Source organism: Prionailurus bengalensis, chromosome D4 (assembly GCF_016509475.1).
Source record: "Prionailurus bengalensis isolate Pbe53 chromosome D4, Fcat_Pben_1.1_paternal_pri, whole genome shotgun sequence".
Classification (NCBI taxonomy): Eukaryota; Metazoa; Chordata; class Mammalia; order Carnivora; family Felidae; genus Prionailurus; species Prionailurus bengalensis.
In genome coordinates this window covers 34,301,634-34,325,629 of record NC_057359.1, presented here as the reverse complement: position 1 = coordinate 34,325,629, position 23,996 = coordinate 34,301,634, and the positions used below count along the sequence as shown (strand labels likewise).

Here is a 23,996-nt window from a genome sequence, read left to right as displayed (position 1 = left end):
GCGGCGGCTCGGGCAGGCGCGGGCTGCGCGGCCGTGGCGGGGCGCGAAGGCGCTGGGGGAAAGTGCTGGTGGCGGCGCGGGAGGCGGTGGCGGCTGCCCGGAGCCAACATGACCAGGTAAGTCCCCGAGTGACCCGGCCCGCCCCCGCCCCCGGTGTCCTCCCCTCCCTGCGCTCGGGGCTTGCCCCAGAGCCCCGCTCCGGCAGCCCGCGTCTCCCGGGCCGGAGCTTCCCACTCCCGCGTCCGCGAGCCCGGCGCCCCGGCAGCCGGAGCGCACACAGTTTGCTCTTCTGAACCTCCTTGGGCAGAGGTCCTCCCCTGCACGGCTTGCCTGTGGGTAAAAACTCAGACCAGGGAGAGTGGAAATTCTAGAGATGGAGGGTGTTTGTTTGGATGGACCCCCGCTCTCTCCTCCTAGGGTGGGCAGAGTATTGGGGAAATGGAGGAGCAGTGGGGCAAGGCGACCCTACCCAGGGATTCTGCTCCGTATATATCTGTATCTATCTTTTTTTTTTTTTTTTTTTTTTTAAGAGGCAGTGATTACTGTTTTAAGAAGGGCTGGTTATGGTGAGGGGGCGAATTCTTTTTCTTTCTTTCCTCTGAACTAGTGGGGGGAAGGAGAAATAGCAGGAATCGAAGTCTACAAGGCTGCCATAGAGGAGGGGGATTGTTTTGGAGACCTTTCCAAGGCAAGAATCAAAGATCGTAGTTCTGCTACGGGAAGCTGCTGTTTTTACTCATTCCGTAGGGAAGGGGACGCAGAATTTATAATGAAAAATCCAAGTTGCAGGAAACAATTTAAAAAGAAAGCCACAACAAACCAAAGGTTCTTTGCTTTTCTGTCGATTGATTGTAGCTTTTATGTAGGCATGTGGAGAACTTGCATTGTTTATCTGCGAGGTTGGTTTTCATTTAGAAGCACTAACAAATGAAGTCAGGTTTCTTATGCTTAAAAAAAAAAATCTTGAACACTAAATATGAGATTGGCTTTCATTAACTGGGTGTTCTAGGATTCTGAGTAGTAGTTCAATTCCCCAAAATCCGGACTATCACAATCTACTTGTATTGTTTCCAGCTCCCCTCCCAGTACAGACTTGCAGAATGTCTCTGTTTTCTAAAATTCTTGAAGTGATCCCCCAAGACCAAGCTACAGTTTGTGCCTTAAGAACCCAGGAAGATTCTCGAGGGATCACTCTCTCTGTATTATCTCTTAAAGTTTTTTTTTTTCTTTTCATTTTCTTTTACATGCCTGTAGACATAGTGGCACTGACCTGGCAGAGCTTAGCACCCTCATTTTGAGTCTCTCAGAGACTAGTAACTGCTTGTGACTTGAGATAGATTTACTGTAGGACTTCCAGAGCTGTCCTGTCCCCTTGATGTGTTCCTTCCAACCATCCTGTAATAACACACATATGGAGACTTAGTCCAACCGTTGATACTTTTTATCATTTTGGCCATTCTGTCCTGTCTGAAAGTGTGCACACCCACTACTCAACTTGAGTAGAACCAAGGTGATGTACCAAGACTTGAAATATTCTGATTTAAAAGAATATTTAGATGATACCAACTTGACGATGCTAATATGAGGCTATCCAGGACAATGCTTAGTAGATATTATACTTATTTTGAAAGCATACTGTGTTATATGCCACAGATAGATATTATTTTATTGACTTAACAAAGAGAGAATAAATGTTCAATGCTAGATGTCCGAATTCGTGAAATAGACACCCTAAATGGACATAGAAAGAAAATGTCCTTACCTCCCACCTCCCATAATTATGTACTGTACTTTGCTTTTCAATGGAGCTAGCAATTCTGTGACAGATTTTTAAAATTCACCCTCACGCTATCAGCTATTATTGTACTTTCAAAGTGTGAAATTGACAAGCTGGTCAGTTTCATGAATTCAGCTGTCAGATTGTGTCCAGTTAAAAATTGCTAAAAGCTGTAAATGTGCCTGCCTGGAATTTTCTTTTGTAAAGGAAAGACAGCAAGAAGATGAGGATTAAGGGGTGTTATTAATTGTACATCCTTTAAAATAGGTGCGCTCCACTGTGAGTTTTATCACTGGCTGTTGTTGGGAAATATATGCAGATTTTTACTATTTTAAAAGTGGCATTCAGTTTGTGTCAGTATTTCATTTACAATAGTCAGCACTTTACTTCAAAATTATCTGTTCTTAAAGCCCTCAGTAATAATAGTATAATGAGTGAAATTCAAAGAGGAAAATTGTCTCTCAAATATATCTTAATATATTTGAGTAATATATTACTTTTGTAATGACATGTAGAGAGATGGATGTTAAATATTTTATTGTGGAGGTTATGTAACACAAATTCTTGGACCAGTGTGGTTGTAGTTACTAAAGTAATGAAATGTGGTGATCTACTTCAACATATGTGTATTTTGGTAGATAATCATGAAAGTAAAAATAATTAAAGTATTAAATACAATGATTTGATTTGCCTTTTAAGATTGACATTCATTTAAAGCCAGAATATCTTAAAGTCGAGAACTGAGAATCGGAATCCCCTCATTGCTGCTATTTGCTAAGCCACTAGGGGCCTGTATAACTGTTCTTATAGCCAGGAGATACCCTCCTATGGCATATGCAAACCCTTCCTAGAGAGACGTTAAAATAAAAAAAAAAGTAGGCAGTCCCCTAAGTTTTTGTTTTTAGCCTATTAACTCAGACTCTAATGTTAGCCACAGACATTGATTGAAGAGTTTTCCAAGAACACTAGTTTAAGACCATGGTGGTGTAAGGTGATTTTTCATATAAAATGTGAAACAGAAGAGGTATTTGTGCAAATTCATATGTGATCTCAGTTTCTCAGTGTATATCAAGGATAAACAAGTAGGAACATTAATAACTTTTTTATTGGGCTGATAAGGATGTCATTTGCATTAATGTAGGGTTAAAAGATAAATGAAACAGAATTACTCTAAGGAAAGTGTAGTCATAGATTGATGGTGTGATTAAACTAGCTTTGTAAGTGCTGTGCAAGTTAGTATGGAAGGAGAATCTGAGGCTGTGACTCCAGTGTAGTCAGCACTTGAGGGACCTGAGCTGAAGATGGACTATACATTTTTAAGTGTCAGTTTCACAAATTTGAAATCGACCAGCTGCGGCAATCTTGATAGACATTAGGCAATAAGGTCAAGTATACTTACACTGTTCTTTTGTTGATTTTCAGTTTTTCAAACTGACAAGGGTGACTATTTGTAAAAGAGCCCACCACCGGCATTTGCATATTGGATTTCCTTCAGACTGAGCTTGATTTATCAAGCCATTAAACAGTTCTATTTTTAAAAAGATTCTATGGATAAATAAGAATTCATTAACACAATCACATATGAAAAGTACCATTTTAGGAAAGATGGATTCCTCAAGGTGATTTTGCTTTCAAACTACCCTTCAGTTTCAGCTGTGCGTCTGTGGGTAGTCTGAGAGTTTGAGTATGTATGTGCTCTAACTTGTGATCCTGAGAGCATCAAACTTTTAGACTCAGGTCTTTAAATCTAAGCACTTAACCTTTACTCATGGTTACCCTCCTAATTCCCCCCAAAGTTTCTGGTTATCTCAGAAATGAACTTTACCTTTGACATAGTGTGCTCAACTTAGTGGCCACAAAATACACCTTTAGGATTTGTATTATAAGATATATGAAGTGCTAAGTATACAGATGTTAAGTATCCAGTTTTCCAGAGTATTCAAAGAATGTATTATGTTTTTTCTTATTTTCTTAAAGGGACAGTACTTTTTGGTTGAAAAGTTTAGTGTGAGAAAACAAGTTATATTTTAAGCTTCGCCTACTCTGGGTGCTTTTTTGCCCTAAGGAGTTATTCACCTTTTCTTTGTACTGTTTGGTTTCTTTGAAAAAAATCTTTTCTGGAAGCTGCTTACTTGTGATGGCAGAAAGGCACCTTGCAGCCTGAAGCAAAGTCTATGTTTAAAAACATTTCTTTTTGTATTATTAATGATTTGCCAAGAAAGAGCAAAGGGAAGAGTTAATTCTCTCTGTGCACGACAAGATTGAGGATTCCTGTATAACACGTCAACTAAGAAATCTGATAATGCGGAAAAAGATTGCTTGGAAGGGATTTGTCAATGAATTCTATTCCCACAAACATCACTTGTTTAAGCTTCTGTAATTTCATAGCACAGTGACATTTCCACCAAAGGATTGGTTTGTTTGGGGATATGTTTTCTATATGAATAATCTCATTTGCTTCTAATTAGTAGTTGGTAACACTTTTAAAATTTCATGCTTGACTTGCATTTGTTTTGACAATTGAAGTGTCCAACTCCCCCTCTTCCCCATTTTTAAAATAAAAATGTGTTTCAGCTCTTCACAATTAGGCCCTTAAGAAAGATAGCTGAAAGAATATATGGCTTGTGCTTCATGATTGTTCATTATATGAAATTATAGCCTTACATGTAAGAGTTCAGCATTTCCTTTGCGTCATAAGTCTTGGGGAGGTCAAAGAGCAAATGCTCATACGTTACAGCAGTCTCTGACCTAATGCAGCCTAAATAATAAAGTCATGACGGTGGTGCTAGACTGAAGCATTAATGAAATAGAATTCTTACAAGAAGTATTTCACAAAATTACATTTAAGGCCTCTGCCCCTCGTTTCTCCTCTAATAAATTACCCATTTGTTTTCATGTAATCATCAGTAAGTTTGCATTTTATTCTTTTGACATTTTATTTATCAAATATTTTTAAGACTTAATGTTAAAATAATTTAAGTGTTATATCCACATGTACTGCTATACCTCAAAACAATGTGTCAGGTGGAGAGGGGGAGGGATGACTAAAATAATGCCTGTAAAGCCCGGTGTTCTCCTTCTCAAGATAATTCATTCAGTATCTTTCTGTTCATTATTTTCTATTTGAGGCTGATATGTTTAATTGGATCGTGTCAATACTGTTCAGTTTGTCTATAGCTTTTTAAAAATTACCAAAAAATAGAGCAAAACTGAACTTTTTCTTCACTTTCCATCTTTGCTGTCCCTTGAATCAAATCCTGTGTCATAGATCAGTAAGTTAAATGAAGGAATTGACAGTTTGGAAAGCTAAGACAACTAATTTTGTCTATAAGCCAGCAGATCAGGTGTCTCGGCAGACCAGTAATGTTGAGACCGCTTAGAGGATCCTTGCTCCCCCCGCAGCACACATGTCTTGCTTTCCTTTGCAAATGACTGCTCTTAGGTGGCAGGCTCTTCTCTGGCTTCTTCAGCATTTACAACAAAATATAAAAGCAAATGCAGGCATCTGAGGCTAGGCTTTCTGTAAATTCTTTGGATTTTCACTGACCAGAAACTCTGCTTAACTTTGACATTCAGATAACAATGTCAGGAGCAGTGTGACCTTTACCACATTGCTATTTACTGGATTTAAGCATTGTAACTCTGTCAGTTTCATGAAATTGATTGAATTTATAAATTCTTAATTGTATTTTTTTAACAGCCTTCGAGCTATATTCCTTAATGTAGCAGTAGCTAACTAAATTGAGACTGCCAGTTCCATTTAGAAAATAGCACTTCTTAGTATTGCTTTGATATTAGGAGATATTGAACCTTCAAATATACAAAGGGATTCTCTGTATCATCGGGTCACAAGTAATAAGAGACTTATCTTTTCAGCTTCAGTAAATCAACCTTTATTAACAAAATTTTTTTTGTTAGCACTGAATATATAAATAATTGAAAATTAGTTCTTGTTCAATCTTATTTAATCCTTCTAGTATATAATGTATATGAAACTAATGCTAAACATTGCAAAATCTCAAGGTACTTCCTTCCTTCTTTCCTTCCTCCCTTATCCTTCTTCTTCTTTTGCTGTAGTGAAAAGAACATAAATTTGGTACAAGAAGATCTGAATTTATACATCCGTTTTGTCACTTATTATCTGTAAAATCTTGGGAGAAGTTGTATAACGTTTCAGTGTCTTGGTTTCACTGTCTGTAAAGTGGAGGAAATAATCATAGATATAATGAAGACCCAACTGATAATGAGAATTTGTCTTATTTTTCATTTTAAATACATTCTGGTTGTAACAGTTTTGTAAGGAACATGTTATATTCATCACTTCTGGTTTCCACGATAGAGTTTTGCTGTCTTTAGTTTTCTGCTACACATTATTGCTACCTGATTTAAAAGTTAGGACTTGGATGCGGATGTTTTGCATGTTTGCCCAATTTGCATCGTGCTGTGGACATGCTATACTTACTACGCATGCTGGAACTACCTTTCCTTTCCCGCATGTTTATTGAAGTCTGTATATATCAGTATGTCATGGTACACAATCTCAAAAAGCTTTTAAAGGGAAAGCAAGAAATGGTTTTACCTAAAATATACAAAGAGTATTTTGCTTAAAAGTAAAAAAAAATATATTAATAGATTCTTGATGATATTTGATGTGAAACTGCAGTCTGGGGAAGAAATGTTTAGAAAAGCAGTTAATTAAAATACTGAACCAAAAAATTGCTTTTTTTTTTTCTTTAATGGTAGTGCATCTTAGAAAGCTCCTTAGCTCTTTGCTCAGTGCAGCTGTCCTTCCCCGAAAGATCAGGTTTCAAGAGCAATGATGGATGGTGGGTGCCTGTAGCCAGTTGTGGGGTTTGTTCTGAGGTCAAATGTATTGATGGAGGATAGGAATTTACTGCCTTCTGTCTCTCGCTAAGATCTGCCAGTACAATTTCACAGAGAAAAATTAGACTAGACACATCAAATGCTGATCCAGTGTCCCATTATAGGTCAAAAAGACATTTGTTTCCAATGTTTAAAATATATTTAACCCCCCCCCCCACCTTCCTCATGTTCCATCCCAACTAAAGGGACATATTGAGTGTGTGCACTAATGGTTTTTTACTATACAAGTAGACCCTGGCCTCTCTGTAAAAACAATTCAAACTACTTGTAGTAGTAACTTAATTGAAATATTATTAAAGGATTTTAAGAGAGAAACAAAGTATGCTTAACGATGTCTCTGGTTAACATAGTCCAGTGTGATTATTCGATACATGGTTTTATATCTTATTTTAAATGGATCTATCAAGAGTATTTGACTAGTTGTAAGTAATAGAATTACATATTCTGAATCCACTTAATGACCGAGGGATAATTTTCACTTTCTTCCTGGGCGGGAAAGAGAAGGAATTGTAATATATTTTTTTAATTTTGTTTTTAACGTTTATTTATCTTTTGAGAGGTAGACACAGAGTGTAAGTGGGAGAGGGGCAGAGAGAGAGGGAAACACAGAATTCAAAGCAGTCTCCAGGCTCAGAGCCTGCAGCACAAAGCCCGATGTGGGGCTCAAACCTACAAACTCTGAGATCATGACCTGAGCCAAAGTCAGATGCTTAACTGACTGAGCCACCCAGGCGACCCGGAATTGTAATATTTTTTAGAGGAATAAATTTTGGGGAAGCATCTTCCATTGAAAATATCCCATGGATGGTAGTTGTTCTCTCTGAGTTCTTTGACACTCACTTTTTCCATCAACATTATTTCCTCTTTATTAGATATTTTGGCCAGTGTGTCTCTATCTCTATACTAAACTCTTTTTTTTTGTTTTTAGTCATTTCATCTATGGCCCACTTCAGGTCACCATTTGTCCTGTCTACTGTGGTATACCTATCCACCTCTCATAGAAGCAGTAATTTCTGCATAGATGATCTTCAAAATAAATTTCTCAACTTCTCAATGGAGTTCCAGACCAGATTTTTAATCTGCTTGTTAGATGATTGAGAAATAGAAGCTCTCCTGGATCCCACACTCTGCATTTTATAAACCTAAAATATTATCCTCCATCCATACTCAAATCAACATTTTTTCTTCTTGGTACCTCATTATCTGATTTATCCCTGAACCAGAAACTTGGGCGTCACCTTTATCTCCTTCCTTCCTTTTATTCGTGACTCCATCCAATTTTGCACATTCGATTCCTGTAATCTCTTTTAACTTTATCACTCCCTTTCTACTGCTTCCTTTCCTGTGTTGTTGACATGCTCAACACACCATTCATAGCTTCCTAAGCAAACTCTGTGTTCTCACATTTCTCCTCTCAATGCTTCCTAAAACGTTTTGCTTTCTGAAAGGCCAACTTTCTCAAGTCTGCACATTCAAGGGCCAAATCCTCAGCACAGAATTCCAAGCACTTTGCATTGAACCCTAACCTACATGACCAATAGCCTCTGTCAGACAACCCCAGGTGCTCATCTTCCTGCAAGTTCAGAATCCATGACATCAGGAAGAAGACTGCTCTAGGGCACCTCCAGTTCTGGCACTGTTTCTGGAATCCTTTGTCTCCTTACCAGCTATCCTAACTTGCATCCATTGAAATCCTTCTAATTATTCTCTCATTTTCTAATTCTCAGCTCAAGTACTGTGCCCTTTTCTTTGAATTTGGTTTGAGTTGAATTTAATTGAAATCAAGAATGTGAGGAATAATTATTCATTTGAAAAGTCTAATGATGCTTGGGACACTGAGGTAGTTAAAAACTAAGTTTCTTTTAATTTTTGTGAAGCATAATAGCAGTGGCTGATGCATCAAGTCATAATAGTGATAGTTGCTAGAATTTACTGAGTGCTTACTATGTGCCAGGCATTCAGCATAGCACTTTTTTTTCAGCACCACATTTAATCTCTAAAGTAACTCTGTATAAATTTGATGTTTTTATTATCATCAGTTTATTTAGAAGGAAATGGATTCATCGAGAGGTTAAGTGATTTGCCCAAGATTGCATAGATATAGTAAAGACAGAACTTAAAGCCAAGATTTTAAGTCAAGCAATATTACAATCCCAACTTTTGTCCACTCCGGTATTAACTCTCATTATATGATTCTTGTGTGTGACGGGATTTTTAAAAATTTATTTCACATATACCAGGCCAATAAGACCAATATAGTGCCGTCTTGACCCAAATTCAGGAAAAATCTTGGGCATTATGTAGGTTTCCAACATTTCTGATGACTTTCTTCTGCTCCTTTCTCTGTTTGGGACTGGAGGCATTGATTTTTTTTATACTTAAGTTGTTTGGATTAGATGGCTTAATTTTGGCAGTTGCCTTCTAGCTCTAAAATTTTATGCTTTTCATAAAGCAGTGACACAACTGCCTGAGCTCTGGAGCAGAAGTGGTTAAATAAAATATTTCCACCAAGAATAGTTTTTAAAATCACAAAGGCTGGTATTTTCATAACTGCCCAACAGGTAAGGAATCAAAGCACTTTGTATAAAGAGAAATATGGATCCAGCAGGATTATCTGCAGAGCGTCCTCCCATCAAAGAAATGAAATTATGCCAAGTGACTGAGATACATGCATTCTATTTATTGGCAGCCTGCCCTATGCAGTTTTATCTGGGAAATTCCATCACTTATAATGTCTCTTCTCAAATACTCTATTTTCACTGCCTACCTGTTAATTTCATTATCAATATCAGATGGATGAGTTGGTAAGTTTTTCTCCATTTAATCTGTTTTATGAAGGTTCATCTTTTTTCTTTGTCAGTTTTTGGAGGCCTATTTCTGATTAATTATGATTTTATAAATAATACAATACAGGATTTATATTTGTTTGATGATTTGGAAAATTATTTTTTCTCTGACAACAAGCCACCCTGAAGTTCTAAATCTGATATGGTACATAAACTAGAGTTATGTGAAAAATTCTCTAGTCCTTTATGGCTCTTACAGAAATGTCAACCATTAAGTATTCTTTGCCCAGGTTTCCAAACTACTTCTCCCAATTGTACACTGTCTTGTTTAGCCATGTTTTCCTATGACTTAATATATAAACACAATCTCCTAGAAGCCTGGGGTGGCATATCCTACCTTCTTTGGGTAATACGTAGTGAGGGTTCTCCAACAGTGACACTCTTATTGTGTTTTGAAGATAATAGTTGTAAATTAAGAATGACAAGTTCAGTAAATGTTATGTGTATTCATATACTACGTAAGAAATGATTGCCTGAATGTATTTGAGTCTGATTTTACTGTTGTCCAGACTCAACTTGATCTATGATCTAGTTTTACCAAAAAAACCAGGAAATATATAATTTAAATTTTGATTTAAAATTTATCATTTAAAATATGTTTTCTCTAAATAACTTGTCATTCCCACATATACCAAAATGAATATTAACTTTCTTCCAACCAAATTATTCACTATCTTCTCATAGGTTAGCAGACATCTGTTGGCAAGGTCCCTGTCATCTTTTGCCCGGATTGCAGCCTCTGTGGTTAGTTGGGAATGCACTAGAGTTGCTTCTCTTCTCTGCAACCAGTGTGATCTTTAAGACACTCAAATCAGAACAAGTAGTCCCTCTCCTTCAAATATGCTTCTGCTTCCCCATTTCCTTCTTTTTAAGGCTTGACCTGCAGCAAGTCACCTGGCTCTTGATACCTTTCTCTCTGTCTAGCTCTTGCCACCTTTCCATCCTCATGTTCATTATCTCTGTTCCCCTCAATGCACACCCTCAATGCACATACATTCCAGCCATACTAAAGTATTTGCTGTTTCCAAGAGGCACTACTCTGTTGACTCTTTCATTTGTAATTTTGAGAATATCTTCTCTCTTCTGTGTGTGAAGTTCCTTCCTCTTCCTCTTTTTCCTGAGTCACCTATTCCTTCAGGTCTTACCTTAGCTGACAACTCTTCCAAGAGGACTTCCCATTCTCCCTAGTGGATACCCTTTCTTTATGCACTAAACAAGCACTGAATAAATTTGACACCTAGCCTGTATAATAGTGCATTGTGATTGTTTATCTGTGGTTTGATTGATTACAAATTCTTTGAAGCTAAAACCCATGTCTTTTCCCAGTGGCATCTCTAGCACGTAGCCCATGGCCTGGCTCAGTGTAGTCAAAGTATTGGCATGTTTTTTATTAGGTATTCCATGAACAAATTAATTGTGCACAGAAAAATCAGAGATGGACTAGTTCATGGCCCAAATCTTATAATGCATATGTTTAATATTTAACTCTACAATTTATGATAATGCCAGTTGCTCTGTAGTAATTTTTATTTTACTTGAGCTAAGTTCCACTTACCTACTTCTGTACTAAACTAAGACAAAGCCAAATATGAGTATATTGTGTGTATCTACTCATATGTCACTAGACAAGACAAATCTGCCTTTACATCTGGCTGGGGTAGGAATTCCCAGATGCACTTAATTCTGACACATGGTCATTATTGAACCAAAAGCCATTGCCTGGCATGATTATAGCTTGTATTTGTTTTCATTTTAAAGGGCCTCATCCAGGCTGCCAAATGTACAACAGGTGCCTTAGTTTTATACTTGCCAATCTGTTGTTATTCAAATGACCGCCCTAACAGAGACTAATGGTATCTAATAAAATTGATCTCAGTTCTGGCAAGCCAAGCTCACAAGAGCAAGAGTGGTAGGAAATGCAGTGTGAAAGTACACTGGTGGTGAATGTGGCTTGTGAAGCATACATTTTTTAGAAGTTGACATATGTCTCACACATAGGCCCCTGATTACGTTTAGCCACGGAAATTTTCCACAGTCCAGTATTATGTGAACACTAGGATTTGTAACATCTAATATTATTTTCAATGGACTTGTTGGGTGGCATGTGGACAGGACTGGCAGTGCCACCTTAGTGAGTAGCTCTGCCATATTTGTAAGGCACACCCAGGGAATCTCTTCATGCCAAACAGCTGGCATGTATGATGGCTTTTATTTCCCGTCATCAGAGATTTGCCTTACTGATTACATAAAGTCTCAGTAAAGACTCACATATTAATAGAGTTAGCCAGGAGAGGAAAGTATCAGTTTGCAAACAGGAGCTCATGTTTGGACATTTTCATTCAAACAGTGTATATGATTTCTTTGGTTTTTCTCATGTTTTACAAGAAGCTGGTTATGGAAACCTTTGCCACCAAAGGAAATAACCTTTGACAATTGGCTAGCAGAGCTTAAATGTAGAATAGTTGGCAAAGGTTAGAACCAGATCTCACAGGGATATAGAATTGCATGTTTTTTCTGCAAGGATTTTAGAGACTTCATTTTACTACTTACCTGCTCTCCCGTTTATGTATTCATCTTCATAGTGCCCTGCATTAAACTCTGCTACATACAGAGTATTGTGGGGATATACAAATGAGCAAAACACTGCTAAGTACAATTTGCATCGAAAAATAGACACAGATCTGGATTCTTAAGATTTTGAAAAATTTGTGCTACCCTAAAGTCCATTTCCTATTGGAGAGCTTTGTGTTGTCATGTGGAAAAAAAGCTATTCATGGAAAAAGTTCCATCATGATAGTAGGACTTACAGGATTCACTAAATAGTAATACTAATCATTGCTGGAATAAGAAAGAGTGGTTAGATCCTTAGCTACTAGCCACACGTCACTTAGATCCATAGTTAATTGAGCTCATCTAATTTCCTGTGACCCAGCATATAGAATAGTTCTTAGGTTAGGATTTGGCTATTATTGGACCATCTTTTTGTATTATTTATACCCATCCTACTTGAAAAAGGATTTGCGGCAGCTATTAAATCATATGCTTCATTATCCTTAATAAATCACCTTGGTAGAGCAGACAATGGATTATTGTACAGATGGTTAGCTTCTATGAGAAATTTTTTAAAATATGCATCTTCTTAGCCTCATTCTGACTGATATTGTACTTCAAAGCATTTTTAAAATGATAGAGCCCTTAATGGGGTATGTCAAACTAGTCACTTAGTGAGTGTTGTTCATACTAATATACATAAATAAAAGTAACATAAATGTGATTAACAATGTTTAACAAATGTATTTAAAAGGGTTGTTACCATTTCTGATTGTATAAATTTTTCAAAATCATCTTCATGATTTAGAAGAAAAAATGCACAATGTTGTAGGAGGATTTTATAGTAGTAATGTTTTTTTGCAACTGGAATTGAGAAAAATAATGAAATAATCAAGTAGGTAAAAACTTGCATCTACAAGCCTGTGTGAACATAGTAATACCTATAAGTAAAGGGGAAATATTATCTTTTAGATATTTTATGCGTAAGATTCTATTTCTTGATTACTTAGGTATCAGAGTGACAAACTACACTGTGTTTTCATATCACCAGATGACAGCTGAACACATTTCTGTTTGTAAAAAAGCAACATTGGCCTCTTTGCCATAGGGATAACCATTTCTCAGAGAGTGAATGGGGAATTTTCTGAATGTGCTAGAAAGGACATTAGATTAAATCTCCTGTTGTTTTGCTGAGGAAACTAAGAGCCCAAGAATAGAAGAGACTTCGCCGTCCCAGCTAGCCCTTCAGCCGTGGTCTTCTGAATTTTAGGCTATTCTTTTCTGTCATTAATGCTGTCCCTGTTATACTGCCAGGAATGGGGTCCTGGCCAATGCATTGCTGCTTCTAATTTGGAGGAAGGTTCTATATCAGACAATGTCTGCTTTGACGAGGAATCGACTGCCTTTTCTCATCAAAACTCAAAGGAAAGAAAAGGATGTAGATCTTCTTTATCACATATATATGTATTTATATACATATATATACACACACGCATCAATAAGATGACAAGTGTCCTTATTACTTAATTAAAATGAAATATATTTATAAACTCAGTTGTGCTGTTGGTGGTGGGTGTCATACAGAACAACACAGACACAGAACATCGCCATTGTTGCACAAAGCTGTGTTGGACAGCTCTGGCCTGATTGGTCTGAAACATCATTTGGTATTTTTGAGGTTTCATATATAATAAAATAAAGGTAGACCATTTATGTACTGACAATACCCATTGATCGTAGTAAGAAAGAATGTACCTGCCAGATGTAAGTGAAAGATATTGTGTCTCAGAAATACATCCTCAAGGCAAGTGAATTGATGGCCGAGTCATTGCTTTCTGTCTGATGACAAGTATACATACTCTTTATTTTGTACCTGCATAGTGTAGAGGAATACATTTGTACTGTGGCCAAATAAGGAAACAAATTGAAGATATCAGTTCCACCACATCTCCTCTGATTTTGTCAGCAGTCTTTTCTGTTATTTTCCAAGTGATTTTTGTTTGTATTTCAGCCATTTTCACTGCAGAGATATACCAGGATTATGGAGTGGCAATATGGTTGAAAGAAGGGGGTCAATAGTGTGATTACATAATTTAACATCCTAACAGGATGCTGTGACAGTGAATGGGGACACTTTTAATGGACAACAGGTATAGACTCGGCAACCTGGAGAGTTCTGATATCTTAAAGTTCCTTATGCAGAGCAGAGCAAATATGTCTTGGTTAGGTCGGCTGAAATGGGCAGGAGGAAGGCCCGAAGGAAATCCTGGGGATGCAGTAGCATTACCTAGCCTCCTCTTAGCATGTTTCTTACTATCCTTTTGCTTTGTTACAGTACTCTTGAATTGTGTCAGGGATCAAGCCAGTCCTGTGTCACATGTCACACGTAATAATGACAATCATGTATCAGAAAAACTGTTGGAAGCCATTGTAAGAAACGTGGGGCAGATGGGGACTCCAGATTCACCCCTGACAATCCGGTGGGGATGAGAGGTAGAGTAGTGGAGACAATACTGGACCTGTACCTTAAGACCCATCCCCCCCCTCTCCTGCCCTCCTTGTTGCCTTGGCAAGGGGTCAAAGCTCAGTTTAATTTTTGTAGAGCGATAATAGAATAGTCAGATGAAGGAGGAGGGATAAAAACTAAACTACTTATAACAGTTCCTGGAAACGTAGCCTCACTTTTCACCCATCCAGTCTCTCCTTTGGTCACAGAACTTGAGATAATTGTTCCCAAATGCCTTTCTTTTTTCCTTTCACATCTTAAGTCTCTATCACCTCCTACAGGGAGCATCACAGATCCTGGTATTTTTAGTTGCAACCTTTGCATTTTGCAGGTAGATTTTTTTTTCTTTTGCATTGTTACTATAGTTATGTAAAGAAGTTGCTTTGTTTTAAAAATGCTTTAAAAAGTAGTTACCCATTAGGTGTAGTTTTTTGTTTGTTTTAATCCGTTCTGAGACTCTTTGTGGGTATGTACCTCCAGTTATATAATCAAAATTCACAAAAACAGCTTTTGGAGGGATGTGTTTTTAAAGGCATACAACCAATTTGTGTATTAAGCAGTACTTGTTGCTTTAAAGAAAATGCAAAGGTCTGTGTTAGGGGCAGGGGATTGTCCACACCCAATGCTGAGGGTGTTTGGCCTCTAATAAATTGCTGTTTGCTTCAGACCATGAACAGTGTCTCCCACCCCTTTCTCAGAAAGTCTCTCAACTATACAAATAATAAAAGTTGTTTTCATTTCTGTTATAACAGATTGATTTATTTCCTTACCAAAAGGATTTGTGGTGGGGATGGGAGTGCTTATGCTTCCTGACATTTTCAGCTTCCCCTGTAACAGAGAGAAAAAGTGGAAGGTCTACTTTGGGCCAATTAATCCACCAGAGCCTGAGGAACCTCACCTCTTGCAAAGTCTCATTTTTCATGTCTTGGCTTTTTATTGTGAATATAGTTACCATCTCTATCAGTAACCAAGGTGAAAATCAGGTTCCTCTTGTAATTAAAGATCTAAACCTTGATGGTTGTAGGAATATTATGATAGGGTCAGGAGCTATATAAAACAGCAACACATTTTCACCCAAGCAAGATTTAGTAGTTGATCTGCTGAAGCCCACCACACTGCAGTCATGGCTTATAGTGCTCTAGGTGAGAACGTAGAACTTGAATTTGTCATTATAGAAAGAATACTGAGAACTCTTAGGTAAGGTGACATGGTGATCCATACATGACACTGGTAGAAGTCACTCCTACATATTGTTACATGCACTGTAGAATATGCAATATTAGATCTGGTGTGGTACTGTAATTAATTGATGTAATTGGTGCCAAAGGGTTGCTAGGTCCATTAAAGGGGCAATTAATCATTTTCTATCATTTAATTATCTGGAAAAAAATAAGGATGGGCATGATCAGTTTTCAGAAATACGTGGTTTATGTGTTAGTATTTTAAATTTATGTAATGACAGCCCTGCCAAATTAAATACTAGGCCCCAAGTGTAGCCAGCATTCTGAGTAAAGACCAGAAAGGCACAGAATTGTGGAACATCCCACTTGGGTGTGTCTGACAGGGGCAAAGTAAGAAAAGGTAGCTTGGGTTACAACAGGGTGATTTGAAAGAAAACATGACTCCAAAGCTGTTTTTCTATGCACTGCTCTAACACAGTGGTCGAGTGATACTGTTTTCACCTTTCTATACCCTTTTCTTCTTCTTTTATCAAAGTTTATTTATCTATTTTGAGAGAGAGAGAGAGAGAGAGAGAGAGAGAGAGAGAGAGAGGTGAGGGGCAGAGAGAGAGAGGGAGAGAGAAGATTCCAAGCAGGATCCATGCTCTCAGTGCAGAGTATACTGCGGGGCTCAATCCCACGAAATTGATCATGACCTGAACCAAAACCAAGAGTCGGATGCTTAACCGACTGAGCCATGCAGAAGTCCCTACCCTTTTATGTTCTATTTTAAAGTGAAAAAGTAGTATAATCTAATTACAAAAAATTTACACCGGAAAAAAAAAAGTTACTAATAATCATGTCACCTGAAAACAAACCACGGTCTGACTTGAGTAAAAGTTTTGGTCCTTTATACAATATGGTGAGTTTGCTGCTCAGTGCCTTGTCAGGGCATATTGTAGCATAAATATGTTTTTCCCCTCTTACCTCACTGTGACCATTGTCTTTAATGGCTGCCCAATATATCATTGACTCGATGTGTCTATTTCCCAATTGTTAGCCATATTTGTTGTTTTTCCCGATTTCTCTCACTATTCCAAGTACAAAGCTTAGAAGAATATTTTAATGGAGATAACTTTTTTCTATATTTTGCATTATTTCTCTTAGGATATATAGAAGTGGCATCATTAGGTCAAAGGATATGAATGTTTTTATGTCTTTGAAACATTTTGCCAAACTGCATTCCAGATAGGAGGTATGTGTTGATAATGTCACCATTAATGACTAAGGATACTAGTTTCTATTTCCCTTGGTCAGTATGAAAATAATCCTATGGGCTTTTGTTGATGTAATAGGCAAAACACTCACTTCTTATTTTTTAATATGAATTTCTTTAATTACTAAAAAAGTGATAATTCCCCCCCCCCTAATGTTTGTTTGCAAGTAATTATTTCTGTTAAATGAATTGTCTTTACATGTCTTTTGCCTCAGGGTTTTTATTCATTAGTTCATGTTCCTTATATTATTGGGCATATTAACTCTCTGTCATGTTTGTAAAGAATGTACCTTAAGTCTCTTTATTGGCCTTACTTTAGTAATTCATTTTACATGCAGAATTTTTATTTATAATTTTATATAGTCAAAACTGTCGATGATCTTTTTCTCTGTTATGATCCCTATTACATTTAGAACTAGAGATCTTTTCCTTTCCTAATATTCTCATTTAGTTTTTCTGGTGTTTTCTTCCCTTATTACTACTTTATATCTGTTCTTCAATCAAGTGCTTCTCAAACTTACGTAGATAGTGAAGCATTTAGGGGGCACCTGGGTGGCTCAGTCGGTTAAGTGAAGCATTTGGAAGTATTGAATAACCATGAAATATCATTACATTTGTATCTAGCATGCAAACCCGGTACTGTTTTGTTAGAAGACAGCATATTTTTTTTAATTTTGTTTTTTTGTTTTTTAAAATTTACATCCAAATTAGTTAGCATATGGTGCAAAAATGATTTCAGGAGTAGATTCCTTAGTGCCCTTTACCCATTTAGCCCATCCCCCCTCCCACAACCCCTCCCGTAACCCTCAGTTTGTTCTCCATATTTATGAGTCTCTTCTGTTTTGTCCCCCTCCCTGTTTTTATATTATTTTTGTTTCTCTTCCCTTATGTTCATCTGTTTTGTCTCTTAAAGTCCTCATATGAGTGAAGTCATATGATTTTTGTCTTTCTCTGACTGACTAATTTCACTTAACATAATATCCTCCAGTTCCATCCACGTGGTTGCAAATTGTACTATGAGGCATTTATCCACGGGATACAGGTGTGCTGTTTCGAAGGGACACATGCACCCCCAGGTTTATAGCAGCAGTATCAACAGTAGCCAAAGTATGGAAAGAGCCCAGAAGAAAGCATATTACAAATCCACAACCAAGCATTATATGTACATATTTTTTTTTGTTGTGTTTTGTTTTGTTTTGAGAGAAAACATGAGCAGAGAGAGGGGCAGAAAGAGAGAGAGAATCTTAAGTAGGCTTCATGCTCCGCACAGAGCTTGATGTGGGGCTCAAGCCCACAACCCTGGAATCATGACCTGATCTGAAATCAATAGTTTGATGTTCAAGTGACTGAGCCATTGAGGTACCCCTGCAAAGATTTTTTTTTAAGTTGCCAAACTAAATGGTCTGTTTTTAATCAATCAGTTTTTATGTTACTATTCATAAATTGGTATTTTTTGTTTGTTTAAATATTTATTAGAAAATGAAATGTTTAGTGAAATAGCTACATTAAGTTAATTTTGAGTTAAATTTGAGAGGGTGCTATTAGTTGATTTTAGAAGTGAAGTATTTCCAAGCAGCTCATAGAACCTAGATGTTTCCATAAAGAGGAATATAATCTCATCTTCAGATCATCTGTAGGTCATTTGTAGCTTAACACAAAGCAAGATTCTAAGATTACTTATCCCCAAACTATAGTCTGTTCTTCCCTGGCTATTTGTAATGCTCCTTTAAAAATAATCTTATATGAAGTCATTAAAAGTTTTATATTGAGTTTTCTTTTTCTTTTTTTTTTTTTTTTTTTTTTTTAATTTTTTTTTTCAACATTTATTTATTTTTGGGACAGAGAGAGACAGAGCATGAACGGGGGAGGGGCAGAGAGAGAGGGAGACACAGAATCGGAAACAGGCTCCAGGCTCTGAGCCATCAGCCCAGAGCCTGACGCGGGGCTCGAACTCACGGGCCGCGAGATCGTGACCTGGCTGAAGTCGGACGCCTAACCGACTGCGCCACCCAGGCGCCCCTGAGTTTTATTTTTCTATAGGTCTATGACTCAGTTAGTTATAATACTCTTTGGATTATTACCTTTTTTCCTCCCTCTCTGTTGTCACAGCCTGTTAGGCTGAGCCCTTTCTCATATTACAAAATTTTCTTCAGTAAATTCTCCAGTTTATTTTTTTAAATGAACTCTAGTTGACCTAAAATTTTGAGTTAGAAAGCAAGAAGCCTTAATTCAGATATTCACAAAATATCATTGGACTTACTCATGTTCTGAGAACTGGGAATATTATATATAATTTAATTGTAGTTGAATGCTTAATTATAGTGAGAATTCTCTCCTTTCTCTGTGTAACCTCACATAAAACAAGCAAACAAATAGAACTACTTTTGTTTTAAATGGTACAGTTTTTCACTTTCAAACCTCGATACTAGATAATTTTCTAATGAGTGAATGCCTGTTTTGACTTAAAACTCAGTTTTCATGATACCAAAATCTTGTGTTCATTAGTTTTATAGTTAGAAGAAAACAAGGTTTCATCTGCATATGCCTCAGATTCTCATCTTTTCTTTCTATATCCTGTTTTTAAAATGTTTTTATTAAAGTTAAACTTAAGATCTAAAATTAAGAATTACATGTCGAAGATGAGATTTAAAAATTGGTTCCTATATTTTTTGTAAGGATGGATTTTGATTATATATTTCGTACATATATCAGTTATTCTGTAGATGTCCTAACATTAAAAACCTTTTTATTTTTAATCAGAAGAAAAAAACAGTCCAAGAAGATTATGGGTTTCAGTGATTAACCAATAACTCTGGTCTTTGAGAGATGTGCCCAAGGCTCTCTTTCTTTGTGAAATAGAGCATATCTTGGAGTTTGCTTTGTCAGTGTTCTATTAAACTATCAAAACATTCAAGTTCTGCATTTTGAGCAGTATTTATGCTTGAATTAGTTCACAAGTTTCAGGGCCACTAACTTTGATTATATTTATTTTTATTTACCAGTTTAGCCCTGTCTTAATTTGTATAATAGAGCATGTAGCACCACACAAAACTTAAAACTCCAGGAAATTAAAAATGGCTTTTGGACAATGTAGCTTTGAAATTTATTCATACATTAATTGAACAAATTATTTACTGAGTTCCTACTCTATCCCAGACATGAATCTAGGCACTGAGGATGCAGAAGGCAACAACAAAGGCAAAATTCTTTTCTTAGGGAACACTTATTTTTGTGGAGAGATAGTCAATAAACAGATATACAATAGTTTGTAAAATAAATGTGATAGTGATAAGCGATATGAAGAAAATACATGTCAGGGGAAGCGGAAAGATATAAAGTGACCAGGATTGGGGGCGTGTTGGACTCAGAGACACTTCATGGAAGGTGGGCTTCTAGGATGGTGACTTTCTGGAGAAGAAGAATTCAGCAGAGACCAGTGAGTGCAATTCCCTGAGGCAGCACTGTGCTTGGGTTGTGTTTCTCAACTCTTTGGAAAAGCACATTTTCTTTTTAGCTCTATTTGTAGAGGCAACAATTCTAGACCTGTCCTGTTCACCATGCCCACGTGCCTCAATTGCAAGGTCACATCCACCCATGCTCTTTGATCTCATCCTGGCTACCTCTGGTACTTATGAGCCCAGATGATGTCTAACCAGGCAGAAGGGCCAGGGTCATCTGGTTCCTCTGCCCATGCCATGATCTGGTTTTCCTCTGCTGACTCTAAATCTGATGCTCTGGGCCCCACTTGAATATATACCAAGACCAGTGATTACTGACTTTAACCCCGGGTCCTTATATGACCTAGAGCGTATCTGTTAGACCTCTTCCTGCTGTTGGGTTCCTCAGTTCAGCCATGCCCACTCCTTTAGGCAAAAGTGTCAGCTATGCTGTGAGTTGTTATGTACTCTTAACCTCATATGAATCAAGTTACTATCTAAGCTGCCTCTGTAAAGCAATTCTGTATTTACTTTCTTTTCTGCCCTCATATTATATAGGAAAAAATCTGAGAAATGAAAATTTGCAGTGTCTTGCTCAAAGCCACAGAAGGAGGATCCAATGGGATGTTTGTTTGAAATCATTATCTTTGCATGCCTTAGCTTATTGTGTTGATCTTTGGATGTGTTGAGGTTTAAATTCCTCCTGTGTAACTTCTTTTCTCCTGAGTCTTATCTCTAACATAGGTATGATAAAACTCTTCTCTACTATTATTGCTCTGAACATTAAATGAGGTAATGCATTTAAAGACTACTGTGCATGGGACTCTGGGTGGCTCATTCAGGTAAGCATCCAACTGTTGGTCTTGGCTCGGGTCTTGATCTCAGGGTGGTGAGCTCAAGCCCTGCATTGGGCTCTGCACTGGGCATGAAGTCTACTTAAAAAAATAAAAGAAGAAGACTAGAGTGCCATGACACATGACACATGGGGTCTTCAATACACAAAGGAATTTTTTTATTTGTATTGAAGCCACTACTATTATTACTTTTGCCATTAGTCTTCCTCTTTATATAAACCTTTAAAAATAGATGTATGAACAGAATAGTTATTAATAACATTATTTCTGAAGTAAATAAGAACAGACAAATTATAGAAGATGGTCAGATGTTTGACAAAAATATTTTGCATAATAGCTAAATTTCTTATACATTTTTATCTATAAAAATTAAACCTTATCATGTGAACTACTGAATATTCACTTTTTATATGATAAAGTATATATAGAGAGTTATTTTCCATTCGACTTTATAATATTATTTTGTTAAGTTTATTTATTTGAGAGAGAGAGACACACACATGAGCAGGGAAGGGGCAGAGAGAATCCCAAGCAGGCTCCATGCTGTTGGCACAGGGCCGCGATATAGAGCTTGATCTCACAACCATGAGATCATGACCTGAGCTGAAATCAAGAGTTGCTTAACCGACTGAGTCACCCAGGCACTCTTCAACTTTAGGATATTATTAACAACTATGCATTATTATGAATTGTGCCCATTATTAAGATGGCTTCATTCATCCAGTGAATAGCAGTCATGGTACATCCTGAAACTTTTATTCCCCTTGGTTTTATTGAGATATAATTGACAGAAACATTATATAAGTTTAAGATGTCCAACGTGTAGTTTTGGTATATTTCTACATTGTAGCATGATCACCACAGGGTTAACTAACCTTTCTGTTTCATCACACACTTTCTATTTCTTTTTTGTTGTGAGGACATTTAAGATCTACTCTCTTAGCAGTATTCAAGTATATGATACAGTATTATTAGCTTTCATCAGCATGCTTATATTCTAAAATTTTGTTCTGAAATCTAGAGAATGAGAATTTTTATATAACACCTACTAAAGTGATAAATTAATAAATTAAAATAATTACACGTTATTATTTACAATACATATCTCCTGGACTCAGTTCTTTCTCCATCTTTCTACCTGTCACTTGTATGGATCATCGAAAGTAGTTGTGCTCAGACCTTCTGCAGAAGCTTCAGAGGTCACATGCTCAAATGAAGGTTAATAACTTCTTGGAATAAGGAGCAGTAGAAAATACCGTCCAATAAGATTCATTCTTTAGCAAGGTCCTCCTTTATGGTAAGTCAGAAGAGAAAAGCTATAAACTTCCTATCTCCACCTTTAAACAAATTCTTCTCCATAAGCTGTTTGGTCGTGGCCTCTAGATGAACTAGATGGGTTGCCACTGTTGTTAAGATTTCTGGGCCACGGAATGAAAATCAAGTCAATTGTATGACTGATTTGTTTTTAACTTGGGCAAAATAACAATAGGAAGGAAAATGTATTTTATGTTATACAGCTCTCTGGATAATGAACGGTGGATATTAAATTCATGAGAGTGCTAATATGAAGTGAAGGGTTGCATTTCTTTTCATTTAAGATATTATTTTCTGTTCTTTGGGGGCTACATGTAGTTATTCACTTCATGGAAAAATGAAGTCTCAGGCAATCTGGAAAAAAACCCTCCAATTTAGAGAAATATTAAATATCTAGTCTCCTTCAGACATGATTACTTTTACAGTTGAAAGATTTCATATTTAAAGTAATCCTCTTTGTGAAGTCTTGTGATCCTGCAATGTGACCATAAACTTAATCAAAATCGCTTTGTTAACAAAACACACATGGTGGGTGCAAACACTGGTTAATTTTCTGTTTCACATAACTTGAAGTGTATTGTGGCCCTGTTCAGTGAGGCATTTCCGAAATGTTGTGTGGCTGTTTTGGTAATTGCCATAATTGACTCACTCTCTTCCTTGTGATTCATTGTGTGTTTTCCCCCTTAATTATCAAATTGTGGTGTGTTACTTGATGAAAAACATGATGGCGTTAGTTGCCATTGGCCTCGCATATGACATCTTTTCGTTGTTGCTCTGTTTTTATTTCTACAAAATACTGGGACCCACCGTCAGATTTCATGGTATCTTACAGGATTTTTCTCAAAGCAGTTCTTCATTCAAGTAAATTAAAGATGGGCTAGAAACTTCAGGGATTACTAGATCAATCCACACCATTTTACATAACATTTTCATTGCAGGGCCCTTAAATATATTTAGGGACTCTCTTAGTAGTCATTAGACATATGTAAACATTATATATACGTGTGTGTGTGTGTGTGTGTGTGTGTGTGTGTGTGTGTACACATATATATTTAATCAGCAGTTACTGTTTGCATTCAGTGCACATTATAGCTCTCAGAAGATTGCAAACACTTTTCATTATTGCCTTTTATCTGTCATGCTATTTGAATGATTTTACTGGACACTACTAAAGTAGGAAATGGATACAAGTAAATTACAACTTGTACCCATTTCCATCTGTCAGAAAAGCACTAAAGGAAAAGTAGAATATGGCCTTTGCAAAACATTGTGATTTGGAAAGCAATTTTTGCCAAATTAGTGTATGTAAATGGTCTTTGCTTCTATGAAACTTTTTCTAAGGTTTTGCAGTGTTTATAATGCAGTTGACTCATAAAAGTAATACAGTGTTGA

At 36.9% G+C, this 23,996-nt stretch overlaps 1 protein-coding gene across 43 annotated transcripts in view; it reads left to right on the top strand.

Annotated features, from left to right (window-relative positions):
* Positions 1-23,996, top strand: part of PTPRD (protein tyrosine phosphatase receptor type D) — a 2,207,515-nt gene that overhangs the window by 1,679,170 nt on the left and 504,349 nt on the right. For 8 of the 43 annotated variants that reach the window (XM_043566669.1, XM_043566667.1, XM_043566666.1 and 5 more), the window contains exon 1: positions 29-116. The exons of the other annotated variants lie outside the window; for them this stretch is intronic. The gene's annotated coding sequence lies outside the window, so the exon portion shown is untranslated. Of the gene's footprint in view, positions 1-28; positions 117-23,996 lie in introns of those variants that run through there. 43 annotated transcript variants of the gene reach the window in all.